The 18,146-nt window shown below is 44.0% G+C and overlaps 2 non-coding genes across 2 annotated transcripts; both read right to left on the bottom strand.

Moving 5' to 3' along the window:
- Positions 1 to 6,816: 6,816 nt before the first annotated feature.
- On the bottom strand, positions 6,817 to 6,935 carry LOC138363837 (5S ribosomal RNA). Its single transcript, XR_011228155.1, has one exon. It is a non-coding gene; the product is annotated as a 5S ribosomal RNA (ribosomal RNA).
- Positions 6,936 to 15,206: 8,271 nt separating this feature from the next.
- Positions 15,207 to 15,325, bottom strand: LOC138363828 (5S ribosomal RNA). The gene has a single exon (XR_011228147.1). It is a non-coding gene; the product is annotated as a 5S ribosomal RNA (ribosomal RNA).
- Between the last annotated feature and the right edge of the window lie 2,821 nt (positions 15,326 to 18,146).

Raw genomic sequence — 18,146 nt, 5'->3', positions numbered from 1 at the left:
TCTTCACCTCATCTCCAGATCCTTGCTCAAGATTTCTGCAACCTCGCCCCGTTCTTCCATCCCCTGCTTGCCAGCTCTATGGACTTTTTAATCCGTAATCCGGCCATCACGGTGAGGAGGAAGTCGACAAACTTCTGTCTTACAGCGCTAACTTCTCCAACCAACACCTTCGTCTCAACTTCCCACGCCAGTACCTGGCTGAACACTCTGTCGTTATTCACGATCTCAGTCAATGGATCGTGGAACAAGATGACGCTGATGATAGTGCGTTCATGCACGACTTCAAGGCATCAAACCCGGACCTACGGCTTCACCAAGCTCAATTCTTCAATTCAAGTCGCTCCCTGAAGCTGACCTTCGAGACGGTAGCTTCGGCTACTTTGGCTACCAGAAATGGAGTTTACAGCTTTGGAATTCACATTCCGCCTTTCCGTGTGAAGATGGAACGTTTTCACATCGTCAACCAGTGCCTCCGATGCTACGAGTACACCCACTCCACCAGCAAATGTACCCAGCGGATTCAGAAGTGTAGCCTCTGCTCAGCTGACCACCATTACTCCATCTGCAAGTCTGAAACACTATGCTGCTTGCTGTGCAAAGGCGATCATCCAGCAATCTCCATACATTGTCCTCACAGACAAAACGCTATTAAAAACATGGAGAAATCCACATCTTCAACCGGAGCCAGTACCTCTGAAGCAACAAGCCAATCAGCGACCACCTCTACTTCAGGTTTCAACGCCCAAGCCGCCATCTTCCCGGAGCTCCCGGGAGGACGTCCCACTGCTACTACCAGCCAATGGGGAGCCAGCTCCCAAACGCCAACCAGCGATTCGTCGAGCCAGCCATCGCCACCGGCCCAACCAAAGACAAAGCTAATTGGGCAGAGCACAGTAAAAGCTCTGATATCAACAGCCAGAATTACTGCTGGCAATAACCCCCGAGAATTCGTGAGGCTTCTGAAAATTCTGTACAAGGCGAACGGTCTCCCTACCTTCATTGTTCCTGAGGAAGTTTTCAACGCTCCGCGTTCATCTCCAACAACTGACCCTGTAGAGGAGGATGCTGACTCTACATCCGACGACGACGATTCCGCCACTGCAATGCAGCCCTCAGATCCTGTTCGGGTACCTACAGCTCACAAGACTCTGCCTCATGTGACCCCCACTTCTGCATCAGTTCCCGTTACCAACCATGACATCACTGTGAACGCAGCCACGCTCTCTGACATACTGTCAGCTCCTGCTCCACACGCTTCTCCAGCTGCTGCTGTCCCTTCACCCGTCTCAGTGGCGAATTTCGCTGCTATCGACCCTTGGTGTGACCCTATAGAGGGTACCGACTATGCAGCACCTTCTGCTGCAGTACCTACCGCTGTTACACACCCTCCGAGAACTCTACCTTCAAGACATCAACCCTCAAGAACCCAACCTTCAAGAAATCTACCCCAGCGTGTCAACACCCCTGCTCCTCACTCATCTGATGAATCGGATGAGGACGTATCTGTCGGTACACCATCACCCCCAAGGAAAGATCACCTTCAAGCATCAACACGAACCGTGACCACCAAGACCGACAAGCCCAAAAAAAAAGAACAACGATCAAAGTTTGGTGAAATCAACAAGAAAGAAGACTCCTAACGAACTGACTTAACATCATCTGACATCAAACCTCCACTGCCAGCTGCTTGCGTTCCCGGCCTCTGTGTGTATTGCAAATGACACCCCACTCAATTCTACTTTCATCTGATCAAGCTCAAATCCACGGTGGTTGGGCCACCGATCTTTCATCTCCCCTCTTCACCTCATCTCCAGATCCTTGCTCAAGATTTCTGCAACCTCGCCCCGTTCTTCCATCCCCTGCTTGCCAGCTCTATGGACTTTTTAATCCGTTAATCCGGCCATCACAAACCACAGTTGTTCACCATGGCTCGCACCAAGCAGACTGCTCGCAAGTCCACGGGAGGCAAGGCTCCTCGTAAGCAGCTGGCCACCAAGGCAGCACGCAAGTCTGCTCCTGCCACAGGGGGTGTGAAGAAGCCTCACCGTTACAGGCCCGGAACGGTCGCCCTGCGTGAGATCCGTCGTTACCAGAAGAGCACCGAGTTGCTCATCAGGAAACTTCCCTTCCAGCGTCTGGTGCGCGAGATTGCCCAGGACTTCAAGACCGATCTTCGCTTCCAGTCGTCTGCCGTCATGGCTTTACAGGAGGCATCCGAGGCTTACCTGGTCGGTCTCTTCGAGGACACTAACCTCTGTGCCATCCACGCCAAGCGTGTCACCATCATGCCAAAGGACATTCAGCTTGCTCGCCGTATCCGTGGAGAGCGTGCATAAGCTAAATCGACCACCCTAGTATACACCAAACTCGGCCCTTCTCAGGGCCAAAATATCCTTCTAAGGAGATTTCAGACATTCCTAGCATCAGTCATATGAATTAACCTTCATCTACACATATAATAAATAAATAAATAAATAAATAAACAAATACACTAATTTAGGTGTCATACATACACGTGATATCAATAAATCAAGTCATTTGTAGTACAACCTGTTCTCTTACAAACAAAACGCCGTCGCTTTTCGCTCTTATGCACTGTCAAGGATCACCCACCCCCCCCACCCCCCCAAAATAAAAATTGTCATACTGTACTAGAAATAAAAGCAGCTTGTATAAGTGACATACTGTCCAGTCCTGTTTTATTCTGTTTTCGGTCCTCTGGCTTAATCTGTTAAGTTAGGAGATGACATTTTAAATTAACCGTTTTCTTGACATTTTCAAACCTAAGAGGGTGGCCTGCATAGTAATCCTAATGTGGAACATAACAATGAATCTCTAATCTCTAGAAAAAAGATACCGAGTGCTTATATGTGTTGAGAGAGAGAGAGAGAGAGAGAGAGAGAGAGAGAGAGAGAGAGAGAGAGAGAGAGAGAGAGAGAGAGAGAGAGAGAGAGAGAGAGAGAGAGAGAGAGACACAGACAGACAGACAGACAGACAGACAGACAGACAGACAAGACAGACAGACAGACAGACAGACAGACAGACAGACAGACAGACAGACAGACAGAGACTGAGAGAGAGAAACACACACAGACAGTTTCATAAATATTCTCATTTTATAGCTATTTGCTTTCAGTGACAGAGGTTTTTGTTATAATAGTATTGGTGTCTAACACTCACAATCTCTTTAGAAATTAAAGTGTGGCTCCAATGGAGCCGAGTTTGTTGGTTTGAGGCCAAGCCACCACCACAGGGCAGTAAGTAAGCCGTTTACTTGGAGGAGGTGTACTTGGTGACGGCCTTAGTGCCCTCAGAGACGGCGTGCTTGGCCAGTTCTCCGGGCAACAGGAGCCTTACAGCCGTCTGGATCTCCCGACTGGTAATGGTGGAACGCTTGTTGTAGTGGGCCAGGCGAGAAGCCTCGGCGGCGATGCGCTCGAAGATGTCGTTCACGAACGAGTTCATGATCGACATGGCTTTGGAAGAGATACCAGTGTCGGGGTGGACCTGCTTCAGCACTTTGTAGATGTAGATGCTGTAGCTCTCCTTCCTCCTGCGCTTCTTTTTCTTATCGCCCTTGGCAATGGCCTTCTGGGCCTTTCCGGCCTTCTTGGCAGCCTTTCCAGATGCCTTGGGTGGCATGATGATGCTCGTGCTGGCTGGCGTTGCGATACAATAATGAACTTTTGCGCGAGTCGAGCTTTCCTTTTATATCCCGCTCGCGACTCAGCTCAGAGCGGGTCGCGTGGCGGAGCGCGCTGATTGGTCAGTGGCGGACTCCCTTGATCCTGAGCGGGGTATATAACACGAAGCTCGATCTGCGGGCCGGCATTAAAACACCACAAACCCACAACAGCAGCAGCAATGTCAGGACGCGGCAAGGGAGGCAAAGTGAAGGGCAAGTCAAAGTCTCGCTCCAGCAGGGCCGGACTTCAGTTCCCCGTGGGCAGAATTCACCGTCTGCTGCGTAAGGGCAACTACGCCGAACGCGTCGGTGCTGGCGCTCCTGTCTACCTGGCAGCCGTCATGGAATACCTCGCTGCCGAAGTTCTCGAGCTCGCCGGTAACGCCGCACGTGACAACAAGAAGACCCGTATCATCCCACGTCACTTGCAGTTGGCCATCCGCAACGACGAAGAACTCAACAAACTTCTGTCTGGCGTAACCATTGCACAGGGAGGTGTTCTTCCAAACATTCAGGCAGTTCTTTTGCCAAAGAAGACAGAGAAGAAGTAAGCACTTCTGCCACCCACCGCGACAAATACCATAACCAGGCTCCATCCGGAGCCACACACACTTTAATAGAGAGATTCAAGTAGACAATCAACTTTCAAACATTAATAATAACATTTATATTGATTTCATTTGGAATGTGTACATAACAAACAAACAAAACAAAATTATAGGGGATATTCAGCATCACTTGGAATATTAACCAATCATATAAATCCAATATATATTTTATATTTTACTTTAAGCGAGGAATTCATATTCTATCCATTTTTAATCATACAAATGAACAAAAGCAATTCTTCACTAGACGTAATGAATGAATAAATGATCAAGGTTTTAATGTGTTTCATGAATATATATATATATATATATATATATATATATATATATATATATATATATATATATATATATATATATATATATATATATATTAATACTTGTGAACCAGAATATGTTTGAGCAGCAGCGATCGTGCCTGCCATTGGCCGAAGTGCAACAATTCAAATAATTTAAAGGGCCTGCTCGGGTATATAAGAGAGGCTGGGAGACTGGGGCCGGTGGTGGGTGATGGGTGATGAGTGATGGTGTGGTGTGGTGTGGTGTTGTTAAGAGTTGATTTACGGCCAGCCAGCCAGCCAGCCAGCCAGCCAGCTGCAGCCAAGGCAGGGCAGGGCAAGGCAAGGCAAGGCAAGGCAAGGCAAGGCAAGGCAAGGCAAGGCAAGGCAAGGCAAGGCAAGGCAAGGCAGGCAGGCAGGCAGGCAGGCAGCCAGGCAGCCAGGCAGCCAGACAGGCAGGCAGGCAGGCAGGCAGGCAGGCAGGCAGGCAGGCAGGCAGGCAGGCAGGCAGGCAGGCAGGCAGGCAGGCAGCCAGGCAGGCAGGCAGGCAGGCAGGCAGGCAGGCAGGCAGGCAGGCAGGCAGGCAGGCAGCCAGGCAGCCAGCCAGCCAGCCAGCCAGCCAGCCAGCCAGCCAGCCAGCCAGCCAGCCAGCCAGCCAGCCAGCCAGCCACTCCCACTTTGTATTTATATGCATTCAATTTATATTCAAACATTATATATGTTAAGGGCCTTGTTTTAGTGTTTATTTTAAAAATGACAAACATCGAGTCATTTTACCAGTCCTTTAGCGTTAACGGTGATGCATTTTAAAACTGAACATAAATCGCCTTTTCTGGATATATCAAATATCGAATCCGCTTAATGTGCCTACAATTCAATCATTCAAAAAATACATAATTTACATCAAGCCTTTTCATAGAACAGACAATAAGATTTGTACATGCAAAAAAAAAAAAAAATCCTTTAAGTTATCAATACAATGTGAGAAAACTTTACTTTTATAACTAAAGTTGCACAATTATACCAACTCTATGGTGGCTGGGTTGTAAGGTGTGTGGCTGGTGTTTTGGAAGTCGCGAGTTCAAACGACCCAATGGGAATAATACTTTTTTTTTTTTGCCATACAATCTTCCTAATACTATTATGTAGGTTTGTGTGTGTTTTTTTATTCATTCTTTGGTTTTATAGATGACATACATATTGACTCCTTTTACCGGTCCTTAATTAGGCTCTGGGGAAGCAATGGTGGTGGTGGTGGTGGTGGTGGTGGTGCATTTAAAACTAAACCAAAAATCACCAGTTCTGGACGCGTCAAATATCATATCCGCTTAATGTGTCTACAACCTAATTACTTAAAACTACACTATTTAATTCATTCATATCATGTGCATATTGGTCATTATGCTCATACAACCGACATCAAAATTTATTTTCATTATTAGAATCATACATTTCATCAAGTAATACAGATACAAAGAGATTTTCTTTCTGAGAAGACCGTTAGTATTGGCTTGCAGGCAGGCAGGCAGGCAGGCATTTGAGGGTTATTATTTCGCCTGTTGATTGGGGGGAGGGTTGATGTGTTAGGGGGTTTTCGGTTAGATGTGGTGGTGGTGATTGGTGGTGGTGATTGGTGGTGATTGGTGGTGATTGGTGGTGGTGGTGGTGGTGGTGGTGGTAGTAGGTGGGAGTTGGGGGTGGGGGGGGGGGGGGGGAGGGAAGGGGAGGGGAATGATGGTCTGTGGATTCCTTCTCCGTACCCTTTACATATAAGCAAAAATATGCCTTCTTGTGGGTATAGAAACATTAACACAAATTATATCAGTAACTGATATTGTAGCCTTTTAAACAGAAAAGATTTGTACATACAAATACTTTTTAATTATCATTTATTTGTGGAAATGGCATTTACGTCATTAAATTGATACCTCAGCATCAAGCTAGTGTCCTGCAGCAGTGGTCCAGTGGTAAAGTGTATATAAGTGATGCGTATTCTTGGAGTTGCGAGTTCAAACCCGGATTAAGCTATATATATATATATATATACAACATGTTTTGTTTTGGTTGTTTGTTTTTGTATAAAGCCTCACACAATATCTATATTAAGCGAGTTTGTTTTAAACATGACATACATATTAATTCATTTTACCAGGCCTTATTCCACACAACTCCGTGAATTTCCCGTGGAGCCAGCCATTCAAACAAAAACAAACGAAACAAAACAAAACAAAACAAAAAACATTATTGCCAACAGCATTTGGTGTTCCCAGGCGGTCACCCATCCAAGTACTAACCAAACCCAACGTTGCTTAACTTCGCTGATCGGACGAGAAGCGGTGTTCTCAACGTGGTATGGCCGTTGGCATGAGACTGCCTACACATTGTGGCTAATAACCAACTCTTTTAAGTCATCGCGGCAGGATACGGACCTGCTTGTGGTGTCTTAATGGTAATTGTATCCTAACATATTTTTGTCTCCTTGGCATGGATATTTAACATCGTTTATTCAGTCTTGGGTTTATGTTCTTTCGCCATTTACAGACATTTTACATCTACCTACTTCCTCAGCCTGCCCTGCCAATTTCTAATGAATTTGTGGATTTTCTTTTGTAATACAAACATGTGTGTGCTCATCTGCTCTTCAGTTTTTATGATATTTGTCTCATCTGTCCTGCTTTATGATACTTTTACAAAGAACATGAACAAATGCTTCTATTTTAGAGAAGATATGGGATCCAGGTTTCGGAGCCGTAAAACCAACCGTCGTGATTGGTGGACGAGTTGCCAGGTTGCAGCTTCTGTACCGTGCCGGCACATAAATAGGTTCGGCTCAAGCGGCGGCAGCATCATTCCCCCGTGACTGTCTGAGCGTCTCTCATCACCTTGGTTGGTTCATCATCATCATGGTAGAAGCAAAGCCTACCAAGAAGGCTGCGGCTGCTGCTGCTGTGGTGGCCACCACCAGGAAACCTCGCGTCCAGGTTGCTCACCCGAAAACTAGTCAAATGGTTCTAGCCGCGGTCGCAGCACTCAAAGACCGTAAGGGCTCGTCTCTACAAGCAATCAAGAAGTACGTTGTTGCCAACAACAAAGTCGAGGCTGCCAAGATCGCCATTTACATCCGAAGATTTCTCAAGAAAGCAGTGGCTGACGGCATTCTTGTTCAGACCAAGGGAAGTGGAGCTAGTGGATCATTCAAGCTGGCCGTAGCAGAGAAGAGGGCCGTTCTAACTCCCAAGAAAGCCACCACAACCAAGAAACCATCTACAGCAGCAAAGAAGGCCGTGGTAACTCCCAAGAAAGCCGCCACAAGCAACAAACCACCTACAGCCTTGAAAAAGAAGCAGCAGCAGCAGCAGCAGCTTGTTGTTGGGAACAAAAAGCCCAAAATAAAGAGAGCTTCAAAATCTCCCAAACCACCCAAGGCAAAGAAAGCTGTCAAAAAAACAACAAAGGCAAAATAAACGACGACATGCAAGCAGCATGAATACACATGACAATAAACATCCAGGCCTCCCCCCTCAGTGGAGGGGCCTCATATGATTCCAAAAAAGAGTTTAGTTTTGTAGACAAATAAATCATTACTTTTGGGGTAGATTTACTCTGTATATTATATATATATATATATATATATATATATATATATATATATATATATATATATATATATATATATATATATATATATATATATATAATATACATCTATATTATATATATATATATATATATATATATATATATATATATATATATATATATATATATATATATATATAATATACATCTATATTATATATATATATATAATATACATATATATATATATATATATATATATATATATATATATATATATATATATATATATATACATGGGTGAGGTGATATGGTACCAAAGTTTTGGGTAAGGTGATTGACATTTACACAAGATAAAACACGAACCAATGGGAATAAAAACATAAGAATGGAAGTAACTGCAGAAGGCCTATTGGCCCATAACACAAGCACTTCCTCTTGATGCTTCTATATTGGTTCAGAGTCTTGAAGCTATAATAATAATAATATATATATATATATATATATATATATATATATATATATATATATATATATATATATATATATATATATATATATATATATATATATATACACACAAAACTAAATAGTCTTGTTAGACAAATTGCCCCTATTAGAGGCAAGTTGACTAACAAGCCGAATGACTGGCAATTGTTTTGAATTTGAGTTAAATCTAACATAGAAATGTAATCAAACCTAACCTAACCTATGCTAACCCAAGCTAAGCTAACCTAACCTAACCTAAGCTAACCCAAGCTAAGCTAAGCTAACCTAACCTAACCTAAGCTAAGCTAACCTAACCTAACCCAGCAATTCATGATCTTAATATAATACTGTTAATTGGATAAACCAATTTGGAAAGAAATGTTCGAAAATAACAAAATTAACTGTGCTTGTTAGGAAAATTGGGCCTTGCATACTTGTCCCAATAGTGTGGTTCTCGCTTTTAGGTACGACATAAACGTATACCTAAGTTGAGAGAGAAAAAGATTCTCACTCAAACATGCATATCGATTGCCAGTCCTGAATTCTGGGTAGATATTCGTGTCCTCCCTTTTCATTTACCATCATTTGGATACTATCAAAACAGCTCTGAGAAGGATAAAATGAATAAAACGGGTAGCTCACTCATGTAAAAAGGAAGAGTTGGGAAAGATCTCTCTCTCTCTCTCTCCCCCTCACACCCCCCCCCCCCCCCCACCAATGATCCTGCTCTGCTAGTATATAACGTAACAAACCTTCCCCCCCCCCCCCCCCCCCCCAATCAGAGTCCCTTTAAGCATGCGAGGATAAAAAATAGATTTCATAAGACCCAATGTGCTAGCTGATATCAAAACAATTTATGTTATCGTCTATTAAGCCCTTCAGTAAAAAAGTATAGGGACCTAATTAGGTCCCGTTTTGAGGTGGTGGTGGGTGGAATCGATGGATTAGCCAAGCTCTTATCCGCCGAATCCGTAGAGGGTACGACCCTGGCGCTTCAGAGCGTACACCACGTCCATGGCAGTGACGGTCTTCCTCTTGGCGTGTTCCGTGTAGGTTACAGCATCACGGATGACGTTCTCGAGGAACACCTTCAGGACGCCACGGGTCTCTTCGTAGATGAGACCCGAAATACGCTTGACGCCGCCACGACGAGCTAAGCGACGAATAGCGGGCTTGGTGATGCCCTGGATGTTGTCACGTAGCACCTTACGATGACGCTTGGCGCCACCCTTTCCGAGTCCCTTGCCTCCCTTGCCGCGTCCAGTCATGGTGTTGTAGTTGTGTGAATCGAATTGACGAATGCCCGCACGATTTCCCGACTATATCCCATCAAGCGGACGTACTAGTAGCATTGCAACTCCTGCCTGCCCTTACTTTACGCTTGTGGTCGAATAGACACGGCTTTCTCACAACGCTTTCAAAACTGCAGTTGCCTACTCGTCTGTTTCACGTCCCTGTGAAATGACTTTTGCACAAATCCAAAAAATAGAGCAAAATCAGCGATAATAGTGATTGAGGTGAGCCGCCTGTTGGCTGCAGCCAGAGGAAGGAGGGGAGGGGCAACGGGGTGACGTAGGCGAGTCGAGCAGCCAATGGCGCTCGAGCAAGCGCCTCGAGACGGCGTATATAAGCAAAAATTTTTCGGCGCCGGCCATCACAAACCACAGTTGTTCACCATGGCTCGCACCAAGCAGACTGCTCGCAAGTCCACGGGAGGCAAGGCTCCTCGTAAGCAGCTGGCCACCAAGGCAGCACGCAAGTCTGCTCCTGCCACAGGGGGTGTGAAGAAGCCTCACCGTTACAGGCCCGGAACGGTCGCCCTGCGTGAGATCCGTCGTTACCAGAAGAGCACCGAGTTGCTCATCAGGAAACTTCCCTTCCAGCGTCTGGTGCGCGAGATTGCCCAGGACTTCAAGACCGATCTTCGCTTCCAGTCGTCTGCCGTCATGGCTTTACAGGAGGCATCCGAGGCTTACCTGGTCGGTCTCTTCGAGGACACTAACCTCTGTGCCATCCACGCCAAGCGTGTCACCATCATGCCAAAGGACATTCAGCTTGCTCGCCGTATCCGTGGAGAGCGTGCATAAGCTAAATCGACCACCCTAGTATACACCAAACTCGGCCCTTCTCAGGGCCAAAATATCCTTCTAAGGAGATTTCAGACATTCCTAGCATCAGTCATATGAATTAACCTTCATCTACACATATAATAAATAAATAAATAAATAAATAAACAAATACACTAATTTAGGTGTCATACATACACGTGATATCAATAAATCAAGTCATTTGTAGTACAACCTGTTCTCTTACAAACAAAACGCCGTCGCTTTTCGCTCTTATGCACTGTCAAGGATCACCCACCCCCCCCACCCCCCCAAAATAAAAATTGTCATACTGTACTAGAAATAAAAGCAGCTTGTATAAGTGACATACTGTCCAGTCCTGTTTTATTCTGTTTTCGGTCCTCTGGCTTAATCTGTTAAGTTAGGAGATGACATTTTAAATTAACCGTTTTCTTGACATTTTCAAACCTAAGAGGGTGGCCTGCATAGTAATCCTAATGTGGAACATAACAATGAATCTCTAATCTCTAGAAAAAAGATACCGAGTGCTTATATGTGTTGAGAGAGAGAGAGAGAGAGAGAGAGAGAGAGAGAGAGAGAGAGAGAGAGAGAGAGAGAGAGAGAGAGAGAGAGAGAGAGAGAGACACAGACAGACAGACAGACAGACAGACAGACAGACAAGACAGACAGACAGACAGACAGACAGACAGACAGACAGACAGACAGACAGACAGAGACTGAGAGAGAGAAACACACACAGACAGTTTCATAAATATTCTCATTTTATAGCTATTTGCTTTCAGTGACAGAGGTTTTTGTTATAATAGTATTGGTGTCTAACACTCACAATCTCTTTAGAAATTAAAGTGTGGCTCCAATGGAGCCGAGTTTGTTGGTTTGAGGCCAAGCCACCACCACAGGGCAGTAAGTAAGCCGTTTACTTGGAGGAGGTGTACTTGGTGACGGCCTTAGTGCCCTCAGAGACGGCGTGCTTGGCCAGTTCTCCGGGCAACAGGAGCCTTACAGCCGTCTGGATCTCCCGACTGGTAATGGTGGAACGCTTGTTGTAGTGGGCCAGGCGAGAAGCCTCGGCGGCGATGCGCTCGAAGATGTCGTTCACGAACGAGTTCATGATCGACATGGCTTTGGAAGAGATACCAGTGTCGGGGTGGACCTGCTTCAGCACTTTGTAGATGTAGATGCTGTAGCTCTCCTTCCTCCTGCGCTTCTTTTTCTTATCGCCCTTGGCAATGGCCTTCTGGGCCTTTCCGGCCTTCTTGGCAGCCTTTCCAGATGCCTTGGGTGGCATGATGATGCTCGTGCTGGCTGGCGTTGCGATACAATAATGAACTTTTGCGCGAGTCGAGCTTTCCTTTTATATCCCGCTCGCGACTCAGCTCAGAGCGGGTCGCGTGGCGGAGCGCGCTGATTGGTCAGTGGCGGACTCCCTTGATCCTGAGCGGGGTATATAACACGAAGCTCGATCTGCGGGCCGGCATTAAAACACCACAAACCCACAACAGCAGCAGCAATGTCAGGACGCGGCAAGGGAGGCAAAGTGAAGGGCAAGTCAAAGTCTCGCTCCAGCAGGGCCGGACTTCAGTTCCCCGTGGGCAGAATTCACCGTCTGCTGCGTAAGGGCAACTACGCCGAACGCGTCGGTGCTGGCGCTCCTGTCTACCTGGCAGCCGTCATGGAATACCTCGCTGCCGAAGTTCTCGAGCTCGCCGGTAACGCCGCACGTGACAACAAGAAGACCCGTATCATCCCACGTCACTTGCAGTTGGCCATCCGCAACGACGAAGAACTCAACAAACTTCTGTCTGGCGTAACCATTGCACAGGGAGGTGTTCTTCCAAACATTCAGGCAGTTCTTTTGCCAAAGAAGACAGAGAAGAAGTAAGCACTTCTGCCACCCACCGCGACAAATACCATAACCAGGCTCCATCCGGAGCCACACACACTTTAATAGAGAGATTCAAGTAGACAATCAACTTTCAAACATTAATAATAACATTTATATTGATTTCATTTGGAATGTGTACATAACAAACAAACAAAACAAAATTATAGGGGATATTCAGCATCACTTGGAATATTAACCAATCATATAAATCCAATATATATTTTATATTTTACTTTAAGCGAGGAATTCATATTCTATCCATTTTTAATCATACAAATGAACAAAAGCAATTCTTCACTAGACGTAATGAATGAATAAATGATCAAGGTTTTAATGTGTTTCATGAATATATATATATATATATATATATATATATATATATATATATATATATATATATATATATATATATATATATATATATATATTAATACTTGTGAACCAGAATATGTTTGAGCAGCAGCGATCGTGCCTGCCATTGGCCGAAGTGCAACAATTCAAATAATTTAAAGGGCCTGCTCGGGTATATAAGAGAGGCTGGGAGACTGGGGCCGGTGGTGGGTGATGGGTGATGAGTGATGGTGTGGTGTGGTGTGGTGTTGTTAAGAGTTGATTTACGGCCAGCCAGCCAGCCAGCCAGCCAGCCAGCTGCAGCCAAGGCAGGGCAGGGCAAGGCAAGGCAAGGCAAGGCAAGGCAAGGCAAGGCAAGGCAAGGCAAGGCAAGGCAAGGCAAGGCAAGGCAAGGCAAGGCAGGCAGGCAGGCAGGCAGGCAGCCAGGCAGCCAGGCAGCCAGACAGGCAGGCAGGCAGGCAGGCAGGCAGGCAGGCAGGCAGGCAGGCAGGCAGGCAGGCAGGCAGGCAGGCAGGCAGGCAGGCAGGCAGCCAGGCAGGCAGGCAGGCAGGCAGGCAGGCAGGCAGGCAGGCAGGCAGGCAGGCAGCCAGGCAGCCAGCCAGCCAGCCAGCCAGCCAGCCAGCCAGCCAGCCAGCCAGCCAGCCAGCCAGCCAGCCAGCCAGCCAGCCACTCCCACTTTGTATTTATATGCATTCAATTTATATTCAAACATTATATATGTTAAGGGCCTTGTTTTAGTGTTTATTTTAAAAATGACAAACATCGAGTCATTTTACCAGTCCTTTAGCGTTAACGGTGATGCATTTTAAAACTGAACATAAATCGCCTTTTCTGGATATATCAAATATCGAATCCGCTTAATGTGCCTACAATTCAATCATTCAAAAAATACATAATTTACATCAAGCCTTTTCATAGAACAGACAATAAGATTTGTACATGCAAAAAAAAAAAAAAATCCTTTAAGTTATCAATACAATGTGAGAAAACTTTACTTTTATAACTAAAGTTGCACAATTATACCAACTCTATGGTGGCTGGGTTGTAAGGTGTGTGGCTGGTGTTTTGGAAGTCGCGAGTTCAAACGACCCAATGGGAATAATACTTTTTTTTTTTTGCCATACAATCTTCCTAATACTATTATGTAGGTTTGTGTGTGTTTTTTTATTCATTCTTTGGTTTTATAGATGACATACATATTGACTCCTTTTACCGGTCCTTAATTAGGCTCTGGGGAAGCAATGGTGGTGGTGGTGGTGGTGGTGGTGGTGCATTTAAAACTAAACCAAAAATCACCAGTTCTGGACGCGTCAAATATCATATCCGCTTAATGTGTCTACAACCTAATTACTTAAAACTACACTATTTAATTCATTCATATCATGTGCATATTGGTCATTATGCTCATACAACCGACATCAAAATTTATTTTCATTATTAGAATCATACATTTCATCAAGTAATACAGATACAAAGAGATTTTCTTTCTGAGAAGACCGTTAGTATTGGCTTGCAGGCAGGCAGGCAGGCAGGCATTTGAGGGTTATTATTTCGCCTGTTGATTGGGGGGAGGGTTGATGTGTTAGGGGGTTTTCGGTTAGATGTGGTGGTGGTGATTGGTGGTGGTGATTGGTGGTGATTGGTGGTGATTGGTGGTGGTGGTGGTGGTGGTGGTGGTAGTAGGTGGGAGTTGGGGGTGGGGGGGGGGGGGGGGAGGGAAGGGGAGGGGAATGATGGTCTGTGGATTCCTTCTCCGTACCCTTTACATATAAGCAAAAATATGCCTTCTTGTGGGTATAGAAACATTAACACAAATTATATCAGTAACTGATATTGTAGCCTTTTAAACAGAAAAGATTTGTACATACAAATACTTTTTAATTATCATTTATTTGTGGAAATGGCATTTACGTCATTAAATTGATACCTCAGCATCAAGCTAGTGTCCTGCAGCAGTGGTCCAGTGGTAAAGTGTATATAAGTGATGCGTATTCTTGGAGTTGCGAGTTCAAACCCGGATTAAGCTATATATATATATATATATACAACATGTTTTGTTTTGGTTGTTTGTTTTTGTATAAAGCCTCACACAATATCTATATTAAGCGAGTTTGTTTTAAACATGACATACATATTAATTCATTTTACCAGGCCTTATTCCACACAACTCCGTGAATTTCCCGTGGAGCCAGCCATTCAAACAAAAACAAACGAAACAAAACAAAACAAAACAAAAAACATTATTGCCAACAGCATTTGGTGTTCCCAGGCGGTCACCCATCCAAGTACTAACCAAACCCAACGTTGCTTAACTTCGCTGATCGGACGAGAAGCGGTGTTCTCAACGTGGTATGGCCGTTGGCATGAGACTGCCTACACATTGTGGCTAATAACCAACTCTTTTAAGTCATCGCGGCAGGATACGGACCTGCTTGTGGTGTCTTAATGGTAATTGTATCCTAACATATTTTTGTCTCCTTGGCATGGATATTTAACATCGTTTATTCAGTCTTGGGTTTATGTTCTTTCGCCATTTACAGACATTTTACATCTACCTACTTCCTCAGCCTGCCCTGCCAATTTCTAATGAATTTGTGGATTTTCTTTTGTAATACAAACATGTGTGTGCTCATCTGCTCTTCAGTTTTTATGATATTTGTCTCATCTGTCCTGCTTTATGATACTTTTACAAAGAACATGAACAAATGCTTCTATTTTAGAGAAGATATGGGATCCAGGTTTCGGAGCCGTAAAACCAACCGTCGTGATTGGTGGACGAGTTGCCAGGTTGCAGCTTCTGTACCGTGCCGGCACATAAATAGGTTCGGCTCAAGCGGCGGCAGCATCATTCCCCCGTGACTGTCTGAGCGTCTCTCATCACCTTGGTTGGTTCATCATCATCATGGTAGAAGCAAAGCCTACCAAGAAGGCTGCGGCTGCTGCTGCTGTGGTGGCCACCACCAGGAAACCTCGCGTCCAGGTTGCTCACCCGAAAACTAGTCAAATGGTTCTAGCCGCGGTCGCAGCACTCAAAGACCGTAAGGGCTCGTCTCTACAAGCAATCAAGAAGTACGTTGTTGCCAACAACAAAGTCGAGGCTGCCAAGATCGCCATTTACATCCGAAGATTTCTCAAGAAAGCAGTGGCTGACGGCATTCTTGTTCAGACCAAGGGAAGTGGAGCTAGTGGATCATTCAAGCTGGCCGTAGCAGAGAAGAGGGCCGTTCTAACTCCCAAGAAAGCCACCACAACCAAGAAACCATCTACAGCAGCAAAGAAGGCCGTGGTAACTCCCAAGAAAGCCGCCACAAGCAACAAACCACCTACAGCCTTGAAAAAGAAGCAGCAGCAGCAGCAGCAGCTTGTTGTTGGGAACAAAAAGCCCAAAATAAAGAGAGCTTCAAAATCTCCCAAACCACCCAAGGCAAAGAAAGCTGTCAAAAAAACAACAAAGGCAAAATAAACGACGACATGCAAGCAGCATGAATACACATGACAATAAACATCCAGGCCTCCCCCCTCAGTGGAGGGGCCTCATATGATTCCAAAAAAGAGTTTAGTTTTGTAGACAAATAAATCATTACTTTTGGGGTAGATTTACTCTGTATATTATATATATATATATATATATATATATATATATATATATATATATATATATATATATATATATATATATATATATATAATATACATCTATATTATATATATATATATATATATATATATATATATATATATATATATATAATATATATATATATATAATATACATCTATATTATATATATATATATAATATACATATATATATATATATATATATATATATATATATATATATATATATATATATATATATATACATGGGTGAGGTGATATGGTACCAAAGTTTTGGGTAAGGTGATTGACATTTACACAAGATAAAACACGAACCAATGGGAATAAAAACATAAGAATGGAAGTAACTGCAGAAGGCCTATTGGCCCATAACACAAGCACTTCCTCTTGATGCTTCTATATTGGTTCAGAGTCTTGAAGCTATAATAATAATAATATATATATATATATATATATATATATATATATATATATATATATATATATATATATATATATATATATATATATATATATATATATATATATATACACACAAAACTAAATAGTCTTGTTAGACAAATTGCCCCTATTAGAGGCAAGTTGACTAACAAGCCGAATGACTGGCAATTGTTTTGAATTTGAGTTAAATCTAACATAGAAATGTAATCAAACCTAACCTAACCTATGCTAACCCAAGCTAAGCTAACCTAACCTAACCTAAGCTAACCCAAGCTAAGCTAAGCTAACCTAACCTAACCTAAGCTAAGCTAACCTAACCTAACCCAGCAATTCATGATCTTAATATAATACTGTTAATTGGATAAACCAATTTGGAAAGAAATGTTCGAAAATAACAAAATTAACTGTGCTTGTTAGGAAAATTGGGCCTTGCATACTTGTCCCAATAGTGTGGTTCTCGCTTTTAGGTACGACATAAACGTATACCTAAGTTGAGAGAGAAAAAGATTCTCACTCAAACATGCATATCGATTGCCAGTCCTGAATTCTGGGTAGATATTCGTGTCCTCCCTTTTCATTTACCATCATTTGGATACTATCAAAACAGCTTCTGAGAAGGATAAAATGAATAAAACGGGTAGCTCACTCATGTAAAAAGGAAGAGTTGGGAAAGATCTCTCTCTCTCTCTCTCCCCCTCACACCCCCCCCCCCCCCCCCACCAATGATCCTGCTCTGCTAGTATATAACGTAACAAACCTTCCCCCCCCCCCCCCCCCCAATCAGAGTCCCTTTAAGCATGCGAGGATAAAAAATAGATTTCATAAGACCCAATGTGCTAGCTGATATCAAAACAATTTATGTTATCGTCTATTAAGCCCTTCAGTAAAAAAAGTATAGGGACCTAATTAGGTCCCGTTTTGAGGTGGTGGTGGGTGGAATCGATGGATTAGCCAAGCTCTTATCCGCCGAATCCGTAGAGGGTACGACCCTGGCGCTTCAGAGCGTACACCACGTCCATGGCAGTGACGGTCTTCCTCTTGGCGTGTTCCGTGTAGGTTACAGCATCACGGATGACGTTCTCGAGGAACACCTTCAGGACGCCACGGGTCTCTTCGTAGATGA

This window comes from Procambarus clarkii, chromosome 11 (genome assembly GCF_040958095.1).
Source record: "Procambarus clarkii isolate CNS0578487 chromosome 11, FALCON_Pclarkii_2.0, whole genome shotgun sequence".
NCBI lineage: Eukaryota > Metazoa > Arthropoda > Malacostraca > Decapoda > Cambaridae > Procambarus > Procambarus clarkii.
The sequence above is the reverse complement of the archived record's forward strand: the minus strand, read 5'-3'. Positions and strand labels throughout refer to the sequence as shown.